Source organism: Corythoichthys intestinalis, chromosome 12 (assembly GCF_030265065.1).
Source record: "Corythoichthys intestinalis isolate RoL2023-P3 chromosome 12, ASM3026506v1, whole genome shotgun sequence".
In the NCBI taxonomy this organism is placed as follows: domain Eukaryota; kingdom Metazoa; phylum Chordata; class Actinopteri; order Syngnathiformes; family Syngnathidae; genus Corythoichthys; species Corythoichthys intestinalis.
This window is the reverse complement of record NC_080406.1, coordinates 47,271,437-47,294,137: the sequence shown is the minus strand read 5'-3', so window position 1 is coordinate 47,294,137 and position 22,701 is coordinate 47,271,437. Positions and strand designations below refer to the sequence as shown.

The 22,701-nt window shown below is 41.4% G+C and overlaps 1 protein-coding gene and 3 non-coding genes across 4 annotated transcripts in view; 3 read left to right on the top strand and 1 right to left on the bottom strand.

Annotated features, from left to right (window-relative positions):
* The window catches only part of LOC130927136 (glycine receptor subunit alpha-2), a 63,734-nt gene extending 52,725 nt beyond the window's left edge, over window positions 1-11,009 (bottom strand). Inside the window, exon 1 of the mRNA XM_057852716.1 lies at window positions 10,925-11,009. The gene's annotated coding sequence lies outside the window, so the exon portion shown is untranslated. The remainder of the gene's footprint in view (window positions 1-10,924) is intronic.
* An 8,688-nt stretch (window positions 11,010-19,697) lies between these two features.
* Window positions 19,698-19,769, top strand: trnad-guc (transfer RNA aspartic acid (anticodon GUC)). Its single transcript has one exon. It is a non-coding gene; the product is annotated as a tRNA-Asp (tRNA).
* A 498-nt stretch (window positions 19,770-20,267) lies between these two features.
* On the top strand, window positions 20,268-20,339 carry trnad-guc (transfer RNA aspartic acid (anticodon GUC)). Its single transcript has one exon. It is a non-coding gene; the product is annotated as a tRNA-Asp (tRNA).
* A 1,185-nt stretch (window positions 20,340-21,524) lies between these two features.
* Window positions 21,525-21,596, top strand: trnad-guc (transfer RNA aspartic acid (anticodon GUC)). Its single transcript has one exon. It is a non-coding gene; the product is annotated as a tRNA-Asp (tRNA).
* The last annotated feature ends 1,105 nt before the right edge of the window (window positions 21,597-22,701 follow it).

Genomic DNA, 22,701 nt, shown 5'->3' with positions numbered 1-22,701 from the left:
TTTGTCAGCAATAACTTCAACCAGACACTTCCTGTAGGTGCAGATCAGTCTGGTACATTGATCAGGACAAATCTGGGCCCATTCTTCTCTACAAAACTGCTGTAGTTCAGGCAGATTCCTGGGATGTCTGGCATGAATCGCTGTCTTTAGGTCATGCCACAGCAACTCAGTGGGGTTCAAGTCGGGACTTTGACTTGGCCACTCCAGAATGCGGATTTTGTTCTTCTGAAACCATTCTGAAGTTGATTTACTTCTGTGTTTTGGATCATTGCCTTGTTGCAGCATCCATCCTATTTTTAGCTTCAACTGTCCGTCAGACGGATTCAGGTTTTCCTGCAAAATATCCTGATGAACTTTGGAATTCATTCTTCCATTAATGATTGCAAGTTGTCCAGGCCCTGAGGTAACAAAACCGCCCCAAATCATGATGCGCCCTCCACCATGCTTCATGGTGGGGATGAGGTGTTGATTTTGATGAGCTGTTGTATTTTCCTTCACACATGACGTAGTGTTTACTCCCAAACAATTCAACTTTGATTTCATCATTCCACAAAATATTTTGCCAAAGCGTGATTGGAGTGTCCGAGTGCCTTTTTGCGAACATTAAACGAGCAACAATGTTTTTGGGGGTTTTTTGACAGCAGTGGCTTCCTCTGTGGAGTCCCCCCATGAACAGCATTCTTGGCCATATTTTTACATATTGTTGATGTGTGCACAGAGATACTGGACTGTGCCAGTGATTTCTGTAAGTCTTTAGCAGACACTCTAGGGTTCTTATTTTACCTCTATGAGTATTCTGCGCTGAACTCTTGGCACCGTCTTTGGTGGAAGGCCACTCCTTGGGAGAGAAGCAACAACGCCAAACTCTCTCCATTTGTAGACAATTTCCTTGACTTTCGATTGATTAACATCCAGACTTTTAGAGGTGGTTTTGTGTCCTTTCCCAGCTTTATACAAATCAACAATCCTTGATCGTAGGTCTTCAGACAGCTCTTTTGACCGAGCCATGATGCACATCAGACAATGCTTCTCATCGAGACATTCTTACCAGGTGTGTGTTTTATAGTGGGCGGGGCAGCTTTAAACCACTCATCAGTGATTGGGCACACACCTGACATACAACGTTTGGGTAAAAATTGGTTTCAATTGCTCCTTAAGTGTCCTTAGGCAGAGGGTTCACTTACTTATTTTTTTGCCCTTCTGTGATTGTTTGCATAGTATCCTCATTAAAGTATGAAAACCTATAAATGTTTGGGTGGTTTTAGTTCAAGCAGACACTGTTTTTACATCTGTGTGATTTTGACAAAGATCACATTTGATCTTGATTTTATGCAGAAATGTGAGAAATTCCAAAAGGTTCAGGTACTTTTTCATACCAGTGTATTTGGACACTTTATTGGTTATTTTAGTTGCTGGCCTTATAAGGGCTTAAGTGTTTTAAACAAAGGCATAGGTTTGCAAAGGCACGGTCGGGACATATTGTAACACTAGCAACTTTTCAGGAATCTTAAATTATCCCCACCAACTTTCAAGCATTTTATTTATTGGTTTATGATACACTGCCCTCTGTTGGCAGCAATGGATCTGGCTTGACTGTCGTTCAATAATGCTTCCATACAGGAGCACTCAGACGTCTCACATGGATAAAGGATAGCTGCACTCTGGTTTGGCCCAGAAAAGGCTTTAAGTTGCTTCAGCTAATATATGTTTATGTATGCATTTGTAATTAAGTTTAGAGGTACAGTTTGTGGAGTTACAAGTGAGCGATTTGCTGTGAGAATTGTAAATATGTTAGCTTTAATAGCATTTAAGATAACGGACTTTTGTGATGCAAATTAGACTAATTTTTTACTCTACTAAATGTATATAGTGATAAGACTAGATAAATGTTGGAGCACCAATTGTTTTGTGTTGAGTGGTTTACTGTTAAAATCTGTGTCGTTTTGATCAGACGTGTACATACAGTATGTGTGTTACAGCTTTACAAATTGTCAAAAGTGAAAGAAGTAAAAAGCTTGAAAAATTGCTTTGTTTGCTGTCAAGCTGAACAACTTAACGTTTAGTAAGGGCAGAACAAGTCATGTCAATAAAGTGAAGTAAAAAAATAATGATACTGTGAGGTACAATTAGGTACTGTTGTGCAACTAAAAAAAAAAAAAAAAAAGACAGGAAACAAAATGGCGGATAGGACGACGTCGTAAAGTCGAAATTGTGTAAATTGAGTACGTCGTAATCCGGGACTACCTGTATAAATAATTCAGATTGTTTTCCCAAAAATGTGTTGTAAGGATAGAACTGACCCTACCGTTATTAAGTGAATCATTTTCATTATTTTCAGACTTACATTTACCCCTTTTAACTTGCTGAATGTGCCAGTTCATTTTCCCCCTTCAAACGCACGTTTGATTGGCTGATGACTTGCATTTATTTGAAATGTATGTATTTTTTTCCACCTTATTTATTTAAAAAAAAATTTATTATCAGCCGATGCAGACATTTTTTCAGATAATCACACATTAATCATAGCCGAGGGGAAAAGTTTTCATTTTTTGTTGAGTTTAGCTGTGCTTGTGGACAAAAGCAGTAGTTTTACCTGAAGGAAGGCCCTATTTTTTTTTTATTTTTGGTATACCCTGACTACAAACTTTTTTCAGTTATATTTATTTATTTAGACAATGTTGAGTGGTCTTAAAGGGAACCTCAGACTTAAAGACTTGTAGGCTCTAATAAGCCCCAATTGTTCTCTTTTACTAAAATATGTTATTAGAAACACATAAAATATTGCCATTCATTTAAAAATCTATAATATTTAGTACATGTTTTGACCTACGGAGGGCGCCATGTTTTATGCGCACAATGGACGCTCGGGGTGATGATGTAGTTTGTCATTGTCACTAGACGAACACCTCTGGTGTTCTGCAATTCCTTCTACGCGGCGAGACGTCCAACACACGTGCACATCGTTTAAAATCGGCGATCACTTACTATTCGTGTTTTTATTGAGTCTTTCATTTCCTTTTCATTGCCAGAAAATACTTTTTGCAAGTGTTTCCCTCTCATACTTTTAAGCATTGTGTTATCTTGTGGTAGCTTTAAAGCAGATCGTTGATCTGTTGACCACATTAGTCATGTTTAAGTTTTTTCTTAAGGCATCTTAAGCGCACGGTAGTACTTTGGGTGTGAAATTTGCCTCTTGTAGGACGTTTCGCCAATGTAGCACATTTTGTCGGAACACCAGTTTTGTCATACTCTCGTCTCATCTCATCCCGTCTTTCCTGTCCATTTTGTATTTGCTGCACGTTTTGTGAAATATTGACAGTGCTGTCATGCTCATTAATGTTCCTCTCGGGTTCAAATTGAGAGGGTAGAACGGAGGCCATGTTTATGTCGCTAGGGTTATACTCTGCAAGGTCGGCAGCGTAACACAGTGACGTCACCGCCCTGCGACTTCAACAACAATGGCGAACTACTAGTTAAACTAATTTTACAAACTGTATAAAAACGAAAACTTCAAAATGGGTTTTAATATCAAATTATTTTAACTCATAATAACGTTTATCTTTTAAGAACTACAAGACTTTCTATCCGTGGATCCCTTTAGGAAAATATTGATTGTGTATTTTAATATAATTTATGTTCAAATATTGCAGTTTAAATTTGCTGATGAAATCCATTTGAAATTTATTCTGGAAGTTTTCAAAATGTTTCTTTATTAGTTTTTGAAAACAAAGGTTCGAATCGAACGGTGTATCACCTGAACCAATACATGTGAAAGTTAGGTATAAGTCAACACAGATTTATTTTGCATTGATCATTTAGCCCAGGGGTCCCCAAACTATGGCCCGCAGGCCAGATACGGCCCGCCTCCACATTTGGTCCGGCCCCCTGAATAAAAAAATATATATATATATATATTTTTTTTTTTTTTTTTTTTTTTTCAATAGTGTTATTTATTTCCTGACTTTTTTCTGGGAAGAACCCAGAGAGGGTTATTTGGTTATTATCTATTTAATTAATAGTGTTATTATTATTTATTATTATATTATATTATATTATATTATTATTTTATTTACTTTTGTTCCGTGACGCATCCAGAAAGGGTTATTTGACAGGGCTTTCTAAAAAACAATAAATCTCTACATGTTGGCACTCCTGCAATCGTCATACCTTTTCTGTTACAAACTGACCCCGGCCCCTCATCAGAGAAGGGAAAAGTTATGTGGCCCTCACAGGAAAAAGTTTGGGGACCCCTGATTTAGCCTATCAATCAATTAGGTTCATATTTGTTGGAAACGTAGCCCTGACTCCCGTTCACCCAATCTGTTTGTTCTTATTAATGTTCCGTTCCCAGCAAAAAGTGTACATGCAGGTTATGCTGCTATATCCTCCCTACCAATGTTGAGACCTAACAAATGCCCTTGGTTTTCAATGTGTTTCTTTGCTCATAAACCAAACACATCTTAAGACAATTTACTCCAAATGTTACTTTCGCTGTGTGAAATCTAAACTCACAGTCATTACAGTATTTTATTGTAAGAATGGCAACAGTTGGATACACAAAAACAACGCACCCACTGAAATCTAGTGGGAGAGCGTGTAATTTATTCTGCCTGTCACTCCATGTTCCTGGCAAAGAAAAATCAGCAAAGAGGCATTAGTCCACCTGCCAATGACGACGACAGACGTCCAATCCATTTTGACTGAGAGGGCTCGCAGCAAACATTTGCTGCCAGTCTCTCTCAGTCAAAATAGATTGGACGTCTATCGCAGTCAATGGCAGCCAAATATTTAAAGGTAAAGTAGAAGCTGCAATCTCACATGTGTAATGCGTGTGTAGTTTCACACCGTGACCCGCTCAAGGCCATATTTGCGCGTTGCTCGGTTACCGACCGGATTCCTGATCACGTTGGCCTTTTGAAGCCCGCGGAAAAGCAGCCTCTTTTAATGCTGAGGTCACCAGTGTCACATTGCATCGCATAGTGGTGGATATGCGGCGTGCTTATATGGGTTATTTGTGTGTCGGTTCATATATTTTTTGCGTGTCATCGGAAGCCTAAAGCGTGTTAAACCCTTTGCGTACAGAGCCCAGCTATGGAATAGTCACTAAGAGCCGCATGCAAAAAGTATTGTTTTGACCGCAGTTTTATTTTGTTTTTACTGTACATTGAACCATCCTCACTAATTCCTACTGTTACATCCTTGTAATTCTTACATCTTTAAGATTATAGCCTTCTCACTGACAAAATGAAATTTGTTTTCTTCAGTTTTTTTCCCTTGGCCCCGTAACGCCACACCTCACCAAGTTTTAGCAGAAATCGTTTATGAAGTTTTTGTTTAGTCCTAGCAGAGTAACACAAGTTGGCAAAAGAATAAATGGACTGACTAACTGACCGACTGCAACGATGACTGAATACCCACCTGACCTGCCGACAAACAAGTTTACAAGGCAAGGCAAATTTATTTTTTATAGCACAATTCAACACAAGGCAATTCAAAGTGCTTTACATCACATGATGATCACAAAAAACACATTTAAATCAATAGAAAAAAAAGTAAAAAACAAAAAAACGTAAAAAAACAAAAAAACAATCGAAAAGGTAATAAAATTATACGTAAAAATTGCATTTAATCACGAATAGAATAAAAAAAAAAATCAATCAATCAATAAATAAATAAAAATAAAACAAATACTACTACTACTACTAATAATAATTGAAATCAGCAAAGGAGATAGGCAGAAGAGGAATAGAAAGCAAATAGATTGAAATATATAGACAGTTACAAAATGACAATTAACCAAATGACAACGTGCCGACCATACTTGACTAGCTTACGAACGACATACTTGTGAGTACTACCGAATGACTGGCAACAAACTATCATTTAATAACTGGTTTCCCCACTTAACCCTTTATAGCCAAATGTATGACATTTGATACACTTAGAATTTAATGATTTTGAGACTAATTCAGAATTTTTAGATTTTTCTTTCAAAGAAAAAGATGGATGCAAGTCAACGCATGCTCCTGCAGGTTCCATTTGGGGAAAAAAAAAAAAATTAGCAAGGGTTATACATTCACCGGCCACTTTATTAGGTACACCATGCTAGTAACGGGTTGGACCCCCTTTTGCCGTCAGAACTGCCTCAATTCTTCGTGGCATAGATTCAACAAGGTGCTCGAAGCATTCCTCAGAGAGTTTGGTCCATATTGACATGATGGCATCACACTGTTGGTGCAGATTTGTCGGCTGCACATCCATGATGCGAATCTCCCGTTCCACCACATCCCAAAGATGCTCTATTGGATTGAGATCTGGTGACTGTGGAAGCCATTTGAGTACAGTGAAATCAATGTCATGTTCAAGAAACCAGTCTGAGATTATTCCTGCTTTATGACATGGCGCATTATCCTGCTGAAAGTAGCCATCAGAAGTTGGGTACAATGTGGTCATAAAGGGATGGACATGGTCAGCAACAATACTCAGGTAGGCTGTGGCGTTCCAACGATGCTCAATTGGTACCAAGGGGCCCAAAGAGTACCAAGAAAATATTCCCCACACCATTACACCACCACCACCAGCCTGAACCGTTGAGACAAGGCAGGATGGATCCATGCTTTCATGTTGTTGACGCCAAATTCTGACGCTACCATCCGAATGTCGCAGCAGAAATCGAGACTCATCAGACCAGGCAACGTTTTTCCAATCTTCTATTGTCCAATTTCGATGAGCTTGTGCAAATTGTAGCCTCAGTTTCCTGTTCTTAGCTGAAAGGATTGGCACCCGACGTGGTCTTCTGCCTCAAAGTTCGACCTACTGTGCGCTCAGAGATGCTCTTCTGCCTACCTTGGTTGTAACGGGTGGTTATTTGAGTCACGGTTGCCTTTCTATCAGCTCGAACCAGTCTGGCCATTCTCCTGTGACCTCTGGCATCAACAAGACATTTCCGCCCACAGAACTGCCGCTCACTGGATATTTTTGCTTTTTTGGACCATTCTCTGTAAACCTATAGAGATGGTTGTGCGTGAAGATCCCAGTAGATCAGCAGTTTCTGAAATACTCAGACCAGCCCTTCTGGCACCAACAACCATGCCACGTTCAAAGTCACTCAAATCACCTTTCTTCCCCATACTGATGCTCGGTTTGAACTGCAGGAGATTGTCTTAAACCATGTCTACATGCCTATATGCACTGAGTTGCCGCCATGTGATTGGCTGATTAGAAATTAAGTGTTAACGAGCAGTTAGACAGGTGTACCTAATGAAGTGGCCGGTGAGTGTAGATATTAGAATGCTTATTACACATATTCATTTTGATCTTTTTTTTTTCTTTTTTTTTTTTTAGCAGATTTGAAAAAAAGGTTCCATCCGTGTTGTTTTGGTCAACAATAACGATAACGAAAGTATTTCTCAACGAAAACTTTTTTCATGATGATGACGAGATGATAATGAGCTAAAAACGTGTTTTGGGAGACCAAAACAAAACGAGACGAGTGCCAAGTTTTTGTCGGTCGAAACGAGAACGAGACATAAATAGTTTCCATCGCATGTGTCAGGTATGCGGGCAGGCAGGTGGTGTGGACCCAAATGCAGGGAAAGGGAGGCGAGGCAGATAGACAGTGCAAAAAGTATTTCATCAAAGCCAACAAAAAACAGAGTACAAACAAAACTACCAGGGAATCCAACAACTCAAACAAAAGTCAGAGTACTAACAAAAGACTGGTATGGAAAAAATGTACTTAGGCTGAGGAATACAAGAGCTGTGACGTAGAATCGACGCTGATGTGAACTCGGACATTGACAATGACGCAACAAGGAATGAAAAGAAACCGGGAGCTTATATACACACACAGACAAGGGGTAACGAGACAATGAGGAACAGGTAGGTGGCACAGGAGGATGCAGATTGGAGGATACACTAGGAGCAGGTACAACAGGTGAAATCAATTGGCAATCACAGGGGCACACTCGGAGGTAACCAACTCAAAACCTAACAACATGTTCACAATGTGTGACATTTTATGTGTAGTTAGCTTGCATGTTAGCAGTGTCTGGTTTTGTCACTCATGTGATGTGCTGCGTCCCCTAACCCCCAACTTGCTAGTGTCCTCTCCTCTCTCCTCTCCTCTCCTCTCCTCTCCTCTCCTCTCCTCTCCTCTCCTCTCCTCTCCTCTCCTCTCCTCTCCTCTCCTCTCCTCTCCTCTCCTCTCCTCTCCTCTCCTCTCCTCTCCTCTCCTCTCCTCTCCTCTCCTCTCCTCTCCATGACTCTTTACAGGAGTGCTGTCAGCATTGCTGCAGAGATTGAAGAGGTGGTGGGTCAGCCTGTTAGACCATAGGACATGGTTCCAGTAATCCATGTGCTTTGTTGACATGTCTTCAGCAAACTGTTTGCGGGATTTCTAGTGTACCGTCTTCAGAAGAGGCTCCCTCCTGAGGTGACAGCCATGCACACCAATTTGATGTAGAGTATGGCGTATGGTCTGAGCACTAACAGGCTGACCCCCTACCTCTTGAATCTCTGCAGCAATGCTGACAGCACTCCTGCAACGAGTCACATGACATTTTGGAGGGAAAATGACAAGCAGTACTCAATTTGGACATTTAGGGATGTACGTAGTTCTCATGTGGTGTACTCACTTTTGTTGCAAGGGGTTTAAATATTAATGGCTATATTTTGAGTTATTTTGAGGGGAAAATAAATTAACTCTAATATATAAGCTGCACACAGACTACTTTTCATTGTGTCAAAGTGTCATTTTGTCAGTGTTGTCCCATGAAAAGATTTACTTAAATATCTGCAGAAATGCGAGGGTTGTACTCACTTTTGTGATACACTGTAATTGCAGCATGAATTCCGATTCAAGAGACTTGACAGTTCAGACCGCCGCCACATTCTGGAAAAATGTGGCCCAGATCGGACTTAACCACATACGAAAATGACCCAGATCGGCTTTGAAATATTCCACTTCAACACTGGAACCGGGGTTTAGGGTTGCCACCTGTCCCTTAAAAATAGGAACAATCTGAAATTGGGAATTAAATGTTGTGTTTCGTATTGAACTAATACGGAATATAAATGAATAGATACATTTCTATGCATTTTAGGAGTTGTTGGGATGTCCCTTTCTTTCTCTGCCTGTACAGCTTTGGGCACGAGGGGGGCGCCCTGTAATTCTTATTTCTGTAAGGTGGCAACCCTACCGGGGTTATGACCTTATTATTCAAATTTTGGGTTTCTCTTTGCCTGGCACGGCCAGACTGTTCTCCCTGTGTTTTTCAAACACTGAGAGTATAGTCTGGGACCCAGCCCATTAACGGCCTCTCGAGCAAGTACAATATCAATCGACAAATCAGATTCGTTTATTTGCGTGACGTGTTCTTAACGAGCAACGTCCCTCTTCCGCGTCAGAAGTAGTCTCCACAACAACACAGATGGCGAACAGGAGAGCCGAGAATATATTCCAATTCACGGTAAAATCAGTTTTGAATTACCAAAAACACACCGACACAAGTCACTGACAACAGTCTGTCTCGCGCTAGCCATGTTAAATAAACTCCGCTCTCCTCGTATGTTTACTTCCGCGCGCAAGTCCCTCGTCCCGCCCGTCAGTGATTGGTCCACTCCGCTGTCTGTTTGCTGTGGCTTGCTCCGTCCTAGAAATTTTATCCGCTTAATGGTGGCCGGACTCAATAGCTGGAACAGCGGTGAGTCTGGAGTACCAGGCTAGGATTCTCTGACAATTGCTTCATGTTGCAGGCCTTTAAAGAATAGTCAATTGACCAACCAAGAACAATGTGATTGTCAAAATGACAAGTGGATTGACTGACTGATCACCCGTGAGTCAACTTTCTGTAGACAAGCTGACTGACTAAACTAGCAACCAGAAACAAGCTGAAAAACACTTGTAGACGTCCTGTTGTTGACGAACTACAAACGTTGAAAACTAAAGAATGAATAGTCTTACTGAGAAATTCATTTAGTGACTAACAAATCAATGCCAAACTTTGAACTGGATTAACTGAAAAGACAACAAAATGACTGACTTACCAACAAACAAATGATTGGCCCAAACGATGCCTTGCTAATGGCAGGCATCAAACATGTGAGTAGCTTCACGGACCACATAACAAACTAAGCAACCAATGAACCCCAATCAAAACAATACATTTCTACAGCAGAACTTTCCAATTCCAAACGATGTTGCTAACAATCTGTTTACATTATGTTCTTTTTCCATGAATCAGAGTGACTTGTTTTTGACCCAAGACCTGAATTCAATGCTATACATGTCTGTTCCTACAGTTGGTTTTAATGGGAAGCGAAGCAAACTTGGCTTGCATAATGTGTCCTGATTTATCTGTGGCAAAAATAACCACCGTGTCTTTTCTACTTTTCACATTGTCTGCCAGCTGCAGCAGCTCTGTAATGACACTCGAGCAGAGCTTCTGGTGTCATTTTAATGGCATTGACGGCCATTAGTTTAATAAGGGGGAAACTTTAGGCCAGGTGGGTCATGCAATTAAAGGAGGAAAAGTCAAATCCACGCATCATTAAGAGAAAAAGTTACATCTTTGTCTGGGAAAGGAAAGCCTGAATGAGAGAAGTGTCATATATCCACAGCATCATTAAAAATTACAGCCTCTTAATAAGCAGAGCAATTTTAAAGCCGCCCACACGTGCACACAAAATGAGGGTTGTTATTCAGAGGAGGATTAAGGGCGTATTGTTGTCTAAGAAGGATGTTCCGCTCCATTGATAACTTCAAAATGATGCCTCTGAATAATTTGCCTCATTCAACAAATCGAAAAAAAATGACAGCCTTGCTTTGGTGCACACAGATTTGGGAAGGTTTCAAGATATTGCAGGCCTTGATGACTGTCATTGAACTCGTTCACTTGCTCTTGACTGTGCTGGAGTAACTCACCTGGAAGAACTTGCATCCGATGCATCTGATATTCCGGTGCAGTCGACCTGACACAACGGAATATCCGTTGCTCCATCGATTCCTTATGTCTTTATTCCTCTCCCTCCCACTAATTCCACTCACGGATGCAGCAGAATAACTGGGATCCCTTTCGATTGGCTGCCAACACGCTCGCTCGAAGAATTCCGAGGCTTTAATGAGTATTCTTGAAGAGAAGGGAGGATTTTTTTCTCTAATTCTCTTGTGCCACAACACAATTATCATAATCCCTCCGTCGTCGCAAAACCAAGCTCTCGGCGGCTCGTATGTGTCGGCACGTGCTCTCAACGTCGGACGCGTTAATTTGGAATCAAGCATGTTCTAAATGCTCACCGCCACGTTTCTCCTCGATCTGCGCTCATACTTGCTTGTCAATCACAACTCTTATGTCTCCAGGGAGTTAAACTGACTGCCATACTAACATATGAACAAACCACAACCCTCAAGGTGCTTCTGAACATTTTCAGTAGTTACACTGTCTTGAAAAAGCACTCGTACATACTAGTCCTTCTAAAAAAATTAGCATATTGTTATAAAATTCATTATTTTCTGTAATGTACTGATAAACATTAGACTTTCATATATTTTAGATTCATTACACACAGCTAAAGTACTTCAATCCTTTTATTGTTTTAGTATTGATGATTTTGGCAAAAAAAGTCAAGAAAAACCAAAAATCCCTGTCTCAAAAAATTAGCATATTTCATCTGACCGATACAAAAAAGTGTTTTTTAATACAAAAAAGGTCAACCTTCAATTAATTATATCAACTATGCACTCAATACTTGGTCAGGAATCCTTTTGCAGAAATAACTGCTTCAATGCGGCGTGGCATGGAGGCAATCAGCCTGTGGCACTGCTGAGGTGTTATGGAGGCCCAGGATGCTTCGATGGCAGCCTTAAGCTCATCCACAGTGTTGGGTCTGGTGTCTCTGAACTTCCTCTTCACAATGTCCCACAGATTCTCTATGGGGTTCAGTTCAGGAGAGTTGGCAGGCCAATTGAGCACAGTAATACTATGGTCAGTAAACCATTTACACTTGTTTTGTTTTCACTTGGTTTTGGCACTGTGAGCAGGTGCCAGGTCGTGCTGAAAAATTAAATCTTCATCTCCATGAAGCTTTTCAGCAGATGAAAGCATGAAGAGCTCCAAAATCTCCTGATAGCTAGCTGCATTGACCCTGCCCTTGATAAAACACAGTAGACCAACACCAGCAGCTGACATGGCACCCCGGACCGTCACTGATTGTGGGTACTTGACACTGGACTTCAGGCATTTTAGCATTTCCTTCTCCCCAGTCTTCCTCCAAACTCTGGCACCTTGATTTCCGAATGACATCAAAATTTGCTTTCATCTGAAAAAAGCACTTTGGACCACAGAGCAACAGTCAAGTGCTGCTTTTCTGTAGCCCAGGTCAGGCGCTTCTGCCGCCGTTTCAGGTTCAAAAGTGGCTTGACCTGGGGAATGTGGCACCTGTAGCCCATTTCCAGCACATGCCTGTGCACGGTGGCTCTGGATGTTTCTACTCCAGACTCGGTCCACTGTTTCTGCAGGCCCCCCAAGGTCTGGGATCTTCTCCACAGTCTTTCTCAGGGGGGCGGTCACCTCTTCTGGTTGTGCAGCGTTTCATGCCACACTTTTTCCTTCCCACTGAGGTGCCTTTCTGTGTCTTAGCCTCTTGCTTGAAGGTGTCAATGATGGCCTTCTGGACAGCAGTCAGGTCAGCAGTCTTGCCCATGATTGCGGTTTTGAGTAATGAACAAGGCTGTGAGTTTTCAAAGCCTCAGTAATCTTTCGCAGGGGTTTTGAGTTAATTCGTTGATTCAGATGATTAGGTTAGCAACGTCTTTACAGTACCTTTTCATGATATACTAATTTTTTGAGATAGGGACTTTTGTTTTTTCATGACTTTTTTGCCAAAATCATCAATATTAAAACAATAAAAGGCTTGAACTACTTCAGTTGTGTGTAATGAATCTAAAATATATGAAAGTCTAATGTTTATCAGTCCATTATAGAAAATAATGAACTTTATCACAAAATCCTATTTTTTTTTAGAAGGACCAGTACATATAAACTGCAAGTGTCCACGTATTAACATGGCATCTTTAATCAGAAAGATTCAGATTGATGTCAAAATCTATTTATTTGCTAAATTAACATCTTCAACACAATTGCTCCTTAGCCTTTCAACCGGTAAGCATGATGCTAGTTTGCCTGTTATTAAACCGCAGGATTCAAAGGTTGAGAAAATGGCATTTTATCGAAAATATAACCTTGCAGCTACAGTGCTGGCCAAAAGTATTGGCAACCCTGCAATTCTGTCCGATACTGCTCAATTTCTCGCAGAAAATGATTGCAGTTACAAATGCTTTGGCAGTAATATCTTCATTTATTTTTCTTGCAATTAAAAAACACAAAAGAGAATGGGGAAAAAATCATTATCATTTTACACAAAACTTCAAAAATGGGCAGGACAAAAGTATTGGCACCCTTTGATAAATCATGTTATGCTTCGCCAATTTGTGTAATTAACAGAACCTGTTACTTACCTGTGGCACATAACAAGTGGTGGCAATAACTAAATCACACGTGCAGCCAGTTAAAATGGATTAAAGTTGACTCAACCTCTGTCCTGTGTCCTTATGTGTACCACATTGAGCATGGAGAAAAGAAAGAAGACCAAAGAACTGTCTGAGGACTTGAGAAGCAAAATTGTGAGGAAGCATGGGCAATCTCAAGGCTACAAGTCCATCTCCAAAGAACTAACTGGTCCTGTGTCTACCGTGCGCAGTGTCATCAATAAGTGTGAAGCCCAGGGCACTGTGGCTAGCCTACCTAGATGTGGACGGAAAAGATGATTTGACGAGAGATTTCAACGAAAGATGGTGGATAAAGAACCTCGACTAAAATCCAAATAAGTTCAAGTTGTGCTGCAGTCCGAGGGTACAACAGTGTCAACCAGTACTATCCGTCGGCGTTTGAATGAAAAGGGACTCTATGGTAGGATACCCAAGAAGACCCCACTTCTGACCCAGAGACATAAAAAAGCCAGGCTGGAGTTTGCCAAAACTTACCTGAGAAAGCCAAAATGTTTTGGAAGAATGTTCTCTGGTCAGATGAGACAAAAGTAGAGCTTCTTAGGAAATGGCATCAACATAAGAGTTTACAGGGAAAAAAACAAATCCTTCAAAGAAAAGAACACGGTCCCCACAGTCAAACATGGCAGAGGTTCCCTGATGTTTTGGGGTTGCTTTGCTGCCTCTGGCACTGGGCTGCTTGCCCGTTTGCATGGCATTATGAAGTCTGAAGACTAGCAACAATTTTGCAGCATAATGTAGCGCCCAGTATGAGAAAGCTGGGTCTCCCTCAGAGGTCATGGGTCTTCCAGCAGGACAATGACCCAACACTTCAAAAAGCACTAGAAAATGGTTTGAGAGAAAGCACTGGAGACTTCTAAAGTGGCCAGCAATGAGTCCAGACCTGAATCCCATAGAACACCTGTGGAGAGATCTGAAAATGGAAATTTGGAGAAGGCACCCTTCAAATCTCAAAGACCTGGAGCATTTGGCCAAAGACGAATGGTCTAAAACTCTAGCAGAGCATTGTAAGAAACTCATTGATGTATACCGGAAGCAGTTGTTTGCAGTTATTCTGCACGTTGTGCTACCAATTATTAAGCTGTCCCGGGCCTCAGGACCATGGGGGCCCCTGAATGACCCTTAATTTATGTTACTTTACATTCACATATTTCTTTTATATTTAAATCTTTGATTAAATATTATGTTCTACTCGATATATACTTAAAAACTTTACATTTTAAGTATTTCAAATAAATATTTTTTCTGTTTTTTCCACAACACCCCCCCCACCCCCTACCCCCCACTGATGTTATAAATGACTTTGCTGTAAAAAAAAAAATCACTGTTTAAGGGCTTGATAACCCCAGGGATGTGGAGGGGGCGGGCATAGGATGTGTAGTAATACCATTTTGTTGCTTAGCAGGCAGGCATAGAACTCTCAGTTGTATTGTATTGTAGCCTTCATGAGACAATAGATGGAAATGCTTTGTTTTTTATTGTGTCACATTACGGTCTTTTAAATTTAACTGTCCATCTCAAATTAAATAATTTGAAAATTTACACTGTCATTGCTTGCAAAGCAAAGTACTGCGTATGTTGTCATGACAAGCCGGTGGCAGGGGTGAGATGGGTGGACCCTACAATGGTCTCTTGTCCCCTGGCCCCTGCAAGTCTGCTGACAGCCGTGACTGTAACTAATTACTTTTACTAATTACTAAGTAAAATTACCAACACTGTAAGTGATAGATGTACAAAATCATTTGTGTTTAAATGACTCGCTGCAGTTGACGAGGAATTAATCGGACGTCCATCGCCGTGAATGGCACTGAAACATTATCATAGTCTTGTTTACTCTAATCTATTTCCAACGTGTACACTCGTCTTGTGTTCCACATCCATCAGAATGACGCAAGATTGATGATCTGTGTTTCTTCGTGAGTTTACATCAGTGCGTCCTTTGAGAGGCGCTTACAGCAAATATGCAAAGCCACCGTTTACACAGAGGAACATCTTACATGTATGCGGGAATTAATCTCCCGCACACGGAGGCTTGTGTTGAATCTGAACGAGTGACAATGTGTTTATATAGCTGTTTTGCCAGTGAGTGTCTGTGTTCTCTCATCACAACGCCAAGAAGAAGAAAAATATAGTCCGCTTGCACAAGCATAGCTTCATAAAAGTGATTAGCGCGCAGCCTGTCAAGTAGTGAAGAGCACATGAAGAGGACGGCCTGTCACGCCGCCGTCAAGCGGCCTCTTCTATAGAAGGCAGACTATTCCGGTCTTATGGTGTCTTTGAAAGTTAGGTACCACCTACACGCGGAGGATGAGTAATCAGATATGGTGGCTTTGGAAAGCCTCTTATTTCGAAGTGCCATTAAGTTTGCGTTCTGTCCGAAGTCTTATGTGGGTTATCGTGATGAATTGGTGTTTCATAATCAAGCAGAACACCATACTGCCGTGAGTACAGGGGTGCGTAAACTTTTTCCTCCGAGGGTTGTGAACAGAAAACCAATTTGAAAGAAAAGACACAATGACATTCCTCAAATTGAACTTTGATGTTGTTCGACTTTAACTTTTGAGCAAAAGGATTGGACATCTACCGCCCTCAATGGCAGCCAATGAGTTAATACTGACTACATTGGGATGATTTATCACGAAATTAAATAAATTACAGTGATCCCTCGCTACTTCGCGCTTCAAACTTCGCGCCCTCAGTCCATCGCGGAATACAGATGAGCTGTCCCGATCCGATCAAGTAGTCTCACTCCCTCCTGCTGATATTCTTGGTCAGGCGGTGCACTGGAGTTGCTTATAGTTAACGATTATTGACAGACATTAGGTTTGATCTTGCCAAGACACTCGGAAGCCAAAACCTCAAAGCGCCGCATGCATCAATCATCTTTTAGCTTGTTAAACAGTTGTTGTGGCAACTCGATGTGTAAGTGTGCAGCCTGAGTGGATTTGAGTGGACTCACTCAGTGAAGCATTTCATAAAGAAAAGCATTTTTCTTATTTATTCTTGTTTGAAAATAATTCGGTGCGACGGTAACATGTTTAAAACTTATCACAATTATTGGAATTGAAGTGCTTAAAAAATATTTATCATATATATGATATATATATATATATATGTGTGTGTGTGTGTGTGTGTGTGTGTGTGTGTGTGTGACGGAAAACACAGACAAGACTGAAAAAGCAGTTTCTGCTCTTGCACTCCTCTTTAAAAGAAACTGCTGCATTTTAAGCCAAAACAACTGTTGTGTTTGATAGAATAATACGTCAACATGTACAGTGGGGGGAACAAGTATTTGATACACTGCCAATGGGAAAGCCCATTGGCAGTGTATCAAATACTTGTTCTCCCCACTGTATATATATATATATATACAAATATATATATATATATATATATATATATATATATATATATATATATATATATATATATATATATATATATATATATATATATATATATATATATATATATATATACAGTGCTGCTCAAAAGTTTGTGAACCCCCTCAACATTTTGGAATTTTCTATTATTTCAACCTGATTTCCTAATCAATCAATTCAGTAGTTTTTTTTTGTTTTTTTAACAGTTGTGTTGTCGAGACTAAATTAAAAAGAGTTTTCATCAACTGATGTAGGTGCAAAATTGAACTGTTTGGTCACAACCAAAACCGCCATGTCTGGCGAAAAGTCAACACTGCATACCACCAAAAGAACCTTCTCCCAACAGTGAAGCATGGAGGTGGGAATGTCAAGATCTGGGCTTGCTTTTCATCCTCAGGACCTGGACAACTCCATATAGTCCAGGGAATCATGAATTCTGAGGAATATTGTCAAATCCTAGAACATAACCTGACGCCATCTGTTTTGAAGTTAAAGCTTGGCAGAAGGTGGATCATGCAACATGATAATGATCCAAAGCATTCCAGCAATACAACCAAGGAATGGCTGAAAAAGAAGAAGATTCGTGTTCTGGACTGGCCCAGTCAAAGTCCTGACCTAAATCCCATTGAAATGCTGTGGCGGGACCTGAAGCGAGCAGTTCATGCCAGACGCCCATCAAACCTCTCTCAACTGACTGCGTTCTGCAAGGAAGAATGGGCAAAAATCCCCCAAAGTAGATGTGAGAGGCTGATTAGTCACTACAGAAACTGTTTGGTTGAGGTAATCTCTGCAAAAGGAGGCGCAATATCCTATTAACTGAAGGGGTTCACATACTTTTGCACACATGATATCTGAGTTTTTCTTAAATCAACCACTTTTGTTAAATAAAGAATGACAATATAACTATTTCTTTTGTTTCAGTCCATTATTTGGAATGTCAGTATTGTGGATTTGGGTATAACTTAACATTTAATAAGGTTATTTTAGTTTTTTTTACAAAAAATCTGACCATCGCTGTGGGGTTCACAAACTTTCGAGCAGCACTGTATATATATATATATATATATATATATATATATATATATATATATATATATACATACATATTTACAAAAAAAAAAATCATTGGATAATATCTCCGCCTGTCACGCGGAAGACTGGGCTTTAATTCCGTGATGGGGTGTTTGCTCGAGCTATTTGACAACTGTTGACTCCTCAAAATGTGTTCCGATAGAAATTGTCCTCAAACGAGGCGATCAGGTCAACTTCATCAGCTTTCCTCGTTAGTATAGTGGGCAGTATCTCCGGATGGCTAGACTTCAATTCCCTGATGGGGAATTTACTTTAGGTTTTTGACAGCTATTGAATCCTCAAAATGCGATCCTAGAGAAACTCTCCCCAGTCTACAAGATCAGATTTACCTGTACAAATTTCCTCGTTAGTATAGTGGACAGTATCTTCGCCTGTCACGCGGAAGACCAGGGTTTGATTCCCTGACGAGGAGGTTCTTCTAACTTTATACCCTAAGAAACGTTGACCTCACTGTTTTATCCTTGAAATGCGCTCATATAGAAGCTCTCCTCAGATGAGGCTTCCGGCTTACATCAGCGTCCGTCCTTGTTAGTATTTGGTCAGTATCTCTGCCTGTCATGTGGAAGACTGGGGTTCGATTCCCTGACGAGGAGGATCTTCTAACTTTACACCCTACGAGAAGTTTACCTAATTGTGTATCCTCAAAATCCAATTCTATAGAACCTGTCCTCTTTCGTGAGTCGTTTGCCAACGTCACTTCCCGTTCACTGACCGAACGCTTCATTTGGGCGGGTTGGGTGTGGGAGAATGAGGGGGGCGAACGATTTGTTTGAACGAGTCTTTTTACTGAACGAACCGGAATGGATTCGTTTACTCAAGTGAACGACATATCCCTTCACTAGTTGACCTCACTGTTCTATCCTTAAAATGCGATCCTATAGAAACTGTTCTCAGACTGTGCGATCAGGTCACTTTCGTCAGCCTTCCTTTTTAGAAGAGTGGACAGTATCTCCGCCTGTCATGTGGAGGACCAGGCTTCACTTCCCTGACGGGAGTTTGCTTTAGCTATTTGAAAACTGTTGAATCCTGAAAATGCGATCCTAGAGAAACTCTCCTCAGTCTACGCGATCAGATTTCTCTGGACAGATCTACTCGTTAGTATAGTGGACAGTATCTCCGCCTGTCACGCGGAAGACCGGGGTTCGATTCCCTGACGAGGAGGTTCTTCTGACTTTATACCCTACGAGAAGTTTACCTAATTGTCGTATCCTCAAAATCCAATCCTATAGAACCTGTCCTCTTTCGTGAGTCGTTTGCCAACGTCACTTCTCGTTCACTGACCGAACGCTTCATTTGGGCGGGTTGGGGTGGGAGAATGACGGGGGCGAACGATTTGTTTGAACGAGTCTTTTTACTGAACGAACCGGAATGGATTCGTTTACTCAAGTGAACGACATATCCCTTCACTAGTTGACCTCACTGTTCTATCCTTAAAATGCGATCCAATAGAAACTGTTCTCAGACTGTGCGATCAGGTCACTTTCGTCAGCCTTCCTTTTTAGAAGAGTGGACAGTATCTCCGCCTGTCATGTGGAGGACCAGGCTTCACTTCCCTGACGGGGAGTTTGCTTTAGCTATTTGAAAACTGTTGAATCCTGAAAATGCGATCCTAGAGAAACTCTCCTCAGTCTACGCGATCAGATTTCTCTGGACAGATCTCCTCGTTAGTATAGTGGACAGTATCTCCGCCTGTCACGCGGAAGACCGGGGTTCGATTCCCTGACGAGGAGGTTCTTCTGACTTTATACCCTACGAGAAGTTTACCTAATTGACGTATCCTCAAAATCCAATCCTATAGAACCTGTCCTCTTTCGTGAGTCGTTTGCCAACGTCACTTCCCGCTCACTGACCGAACGCTTCATTTGGCCGGGTTGGGGGTGGGAGAATGACGGGGGCGAACGATTTGTTTGAACGAGTCTTTTTACTGAACGAACCGGAATGGATTCGTTTACTCAAGTGAACGACATATCCCTTCACTAGTTGACCTCACTGTTCTATCCTTAAAATGCGATCCAATAGAAACTGTTCTCAGACTGTGCGATCAGGTCACTTTCGTCAGCCTTCCTTTTTAGAAGAGTGGACAGTATCTCCGCCTGTCATGTGGAGGACCAGGCTTCACTTCCCTGACGGGGAGTTTGCTTTAGCTATTTGAAAACTGTTGAATCCTGAAAATGCGATCCTAGAGAAGCTCTCCTCAGTCTACGCGATCAGATTTGTCTGGACAGATCTCCTCGTTAGTATAGTGGACAGTATCTCCGCCTGTCACGCGGAAGACCGGGGTTCGATTCCCTGACGAGGAGGTTCTTCTGACTTTATACCCTACGAGAAGTTTACCTAATTGTCGTATCCTCAAAATCCAATCCTATAGAACCTGTCCTCTTTGGTGATTCGTTTGGCAACGTCACTTCCCGTTCACTAACCGAACGATTCATTTGGGCGGGTTGGGGGTGGGAGAATCAGGGGGGGAATGTTTTGTTTGAATGAGTCTCTACTGAACGAACCGGAATGGATTTGTTTACTCAAGTGAACGACATATCCCTTCACTAGTTGACCTCACTGTTCTATCCTCAAAATGCGATCCTATAGAAACTGTTCTCAGACTGTGTGATCAGGTCACTTTCGTCAGCCTTCCTTTTTAGAAGAGTGGACAGTATCTCCGCCTGTCATGTGGAGGACCAGGCTTCACTTCCCTGACGGGGAGTTTGCTTTAGCTATTTGACAACTGTTGAATCCTCAGAATGCGATCATAAAGAAACTGTCCTCAGATGAAGCGATCAGGTGACTTTCTTCAGCCATCTTCGTTAGTATAGTGGACAGTATCTCCGCCTGTCACGTGGATGACGAGGCTACGATTTCCTGACGGGGAGTTGACTTTAGCTTTTTGACCGCGATTGAATCCTCAAAATGCGATCCTAGAGAAACTCTCCTCAGTGTACGCAATCAGATTCTGTACAGATTTCCTCGTTAGTATAGTGGGCAGTATCTCTGCCTGTCATGCGGAAGACCGGGGTTCGATTCCCTGACGAGGAGGTTATTTTGCCTTTATACCCTAAAAACGTTGACCTAACTGTTTCATCCTCAAAATGCGATCATATAGAAACTGTCCTCAGATGAGGCTTCCGGCATACATCATCATCATCTGTCCTAATTAGTATAGTGGACAATATCTCTGCCTATCATGCGGAGCACCGTGGTTCGATTCCCTGACAGCTTCTTCTAACTTTATACCCTAAGAAACTGATCTAACTGTTGTATCCTCAGAATGCGTTCATATAGAAACTGTCCTTAGATGAAGCGATCACGTGACTGTCTTCAGGTTTCCTCGTTAGTATAGTGGACAGTATCTCCGCCTCTCATGTGGATGACGAGGCTGCGATTCCCTGACGGAGAGTTTACTTTAGCTTTTTGACAGCTATTGAAGCCTCAAAATGCGATCCTAGAGAAATTCTCCTCAGGCTATGCGATCAGATTTCTCTGTGCAGCTTTCCTCGTTAGTATAGTGGACAGTATCTCCGCCTGTCACGCGGAAGACCGGGGTTCGATTCCCTGACGAGGAGGTTCTTCTAACTTTACACCCTTAGAAACGTTGACCTAACTGTTGTATACTCAAAATGCGATCATATAGAAACTGTCCTCAGATCAGTCGATCAGGTGTACATCTTTGTCCTTCCTCGTTTGTGTAGTGGACCGTTTTTTCGCCTGTCACATGGAAGATTGGGGTTTGATTCCCCGACAAGGAGATTCTTCTAACTTTCTACCCTAATTAAAGTTGACCTCACTGTTCTATCCTCAAAATGCGATCCTATAGAAACTGTCCTCAAGCTGTGCGATCAGGTTGCTTTTGTCAGCCTTCCTTTTTAGAAGAGTGGAAAGTTTCTCCGCCTGTCACTCGGAAGACCGGGCTTTGATTCCCTAATGGAGAGCTTTAGGTTTTTCACAGCTGTGGAATCCTCAAAATGCGATCCTATAGAAACTGTCCTCACACTACACGATCAGGTCAGTTTTGTCATTGTTCCTTGTTAGTATAGTGGACAATATCTCCTCCTGTCATGTGGAATGCCGCGATTTGATTCTCTTGGCGGGGAGTTTGCTTTAGGTCTTTGACAGCTGTTGAATCCTCAAAATGTGATCCAATATGATAAAATGGCTGACATTGAAATCATTACAAAGCAGTGGTTCTGTTATTTTGTTAGTATGGGTACTATTGTTCACCACAGTACTTTTACATACATGTGCTTCACCGTGTGGCGTGGTCGCCAAGCTGTGCCCTTGTTTTGGGATGTCAGACATGTTGAGTGCTTCCTGTGGAGGCCCCGAAGGCCACCGAGGGGTAACTGGCTTGTTGCATTTCTCTGTACTAAATCGTCTTGGTCATAAAAAAGCTAGCAAACCTGACTGAAATGGCATGCACATGTTGTTACACTAAGGTATGATTAGTAAAAACTGACCATTGTGTTTGTGTCCCTGCCCTGCATTGATGTGACAAACAACCATGAAGCAGATCAATACGTCTTTTTGGAAAATTGTTACCCATTTTGCCAAAGAAGCAGATAAGAGCCGTTTGTCATCAGCTCCTCATAATGAAAAATCAAACCGATTCCTATTAGCGGCCTTTAATTGCGCCGTCCAGCCGAAAGCCCTCACAGCTTTTTCAGCTTTCAT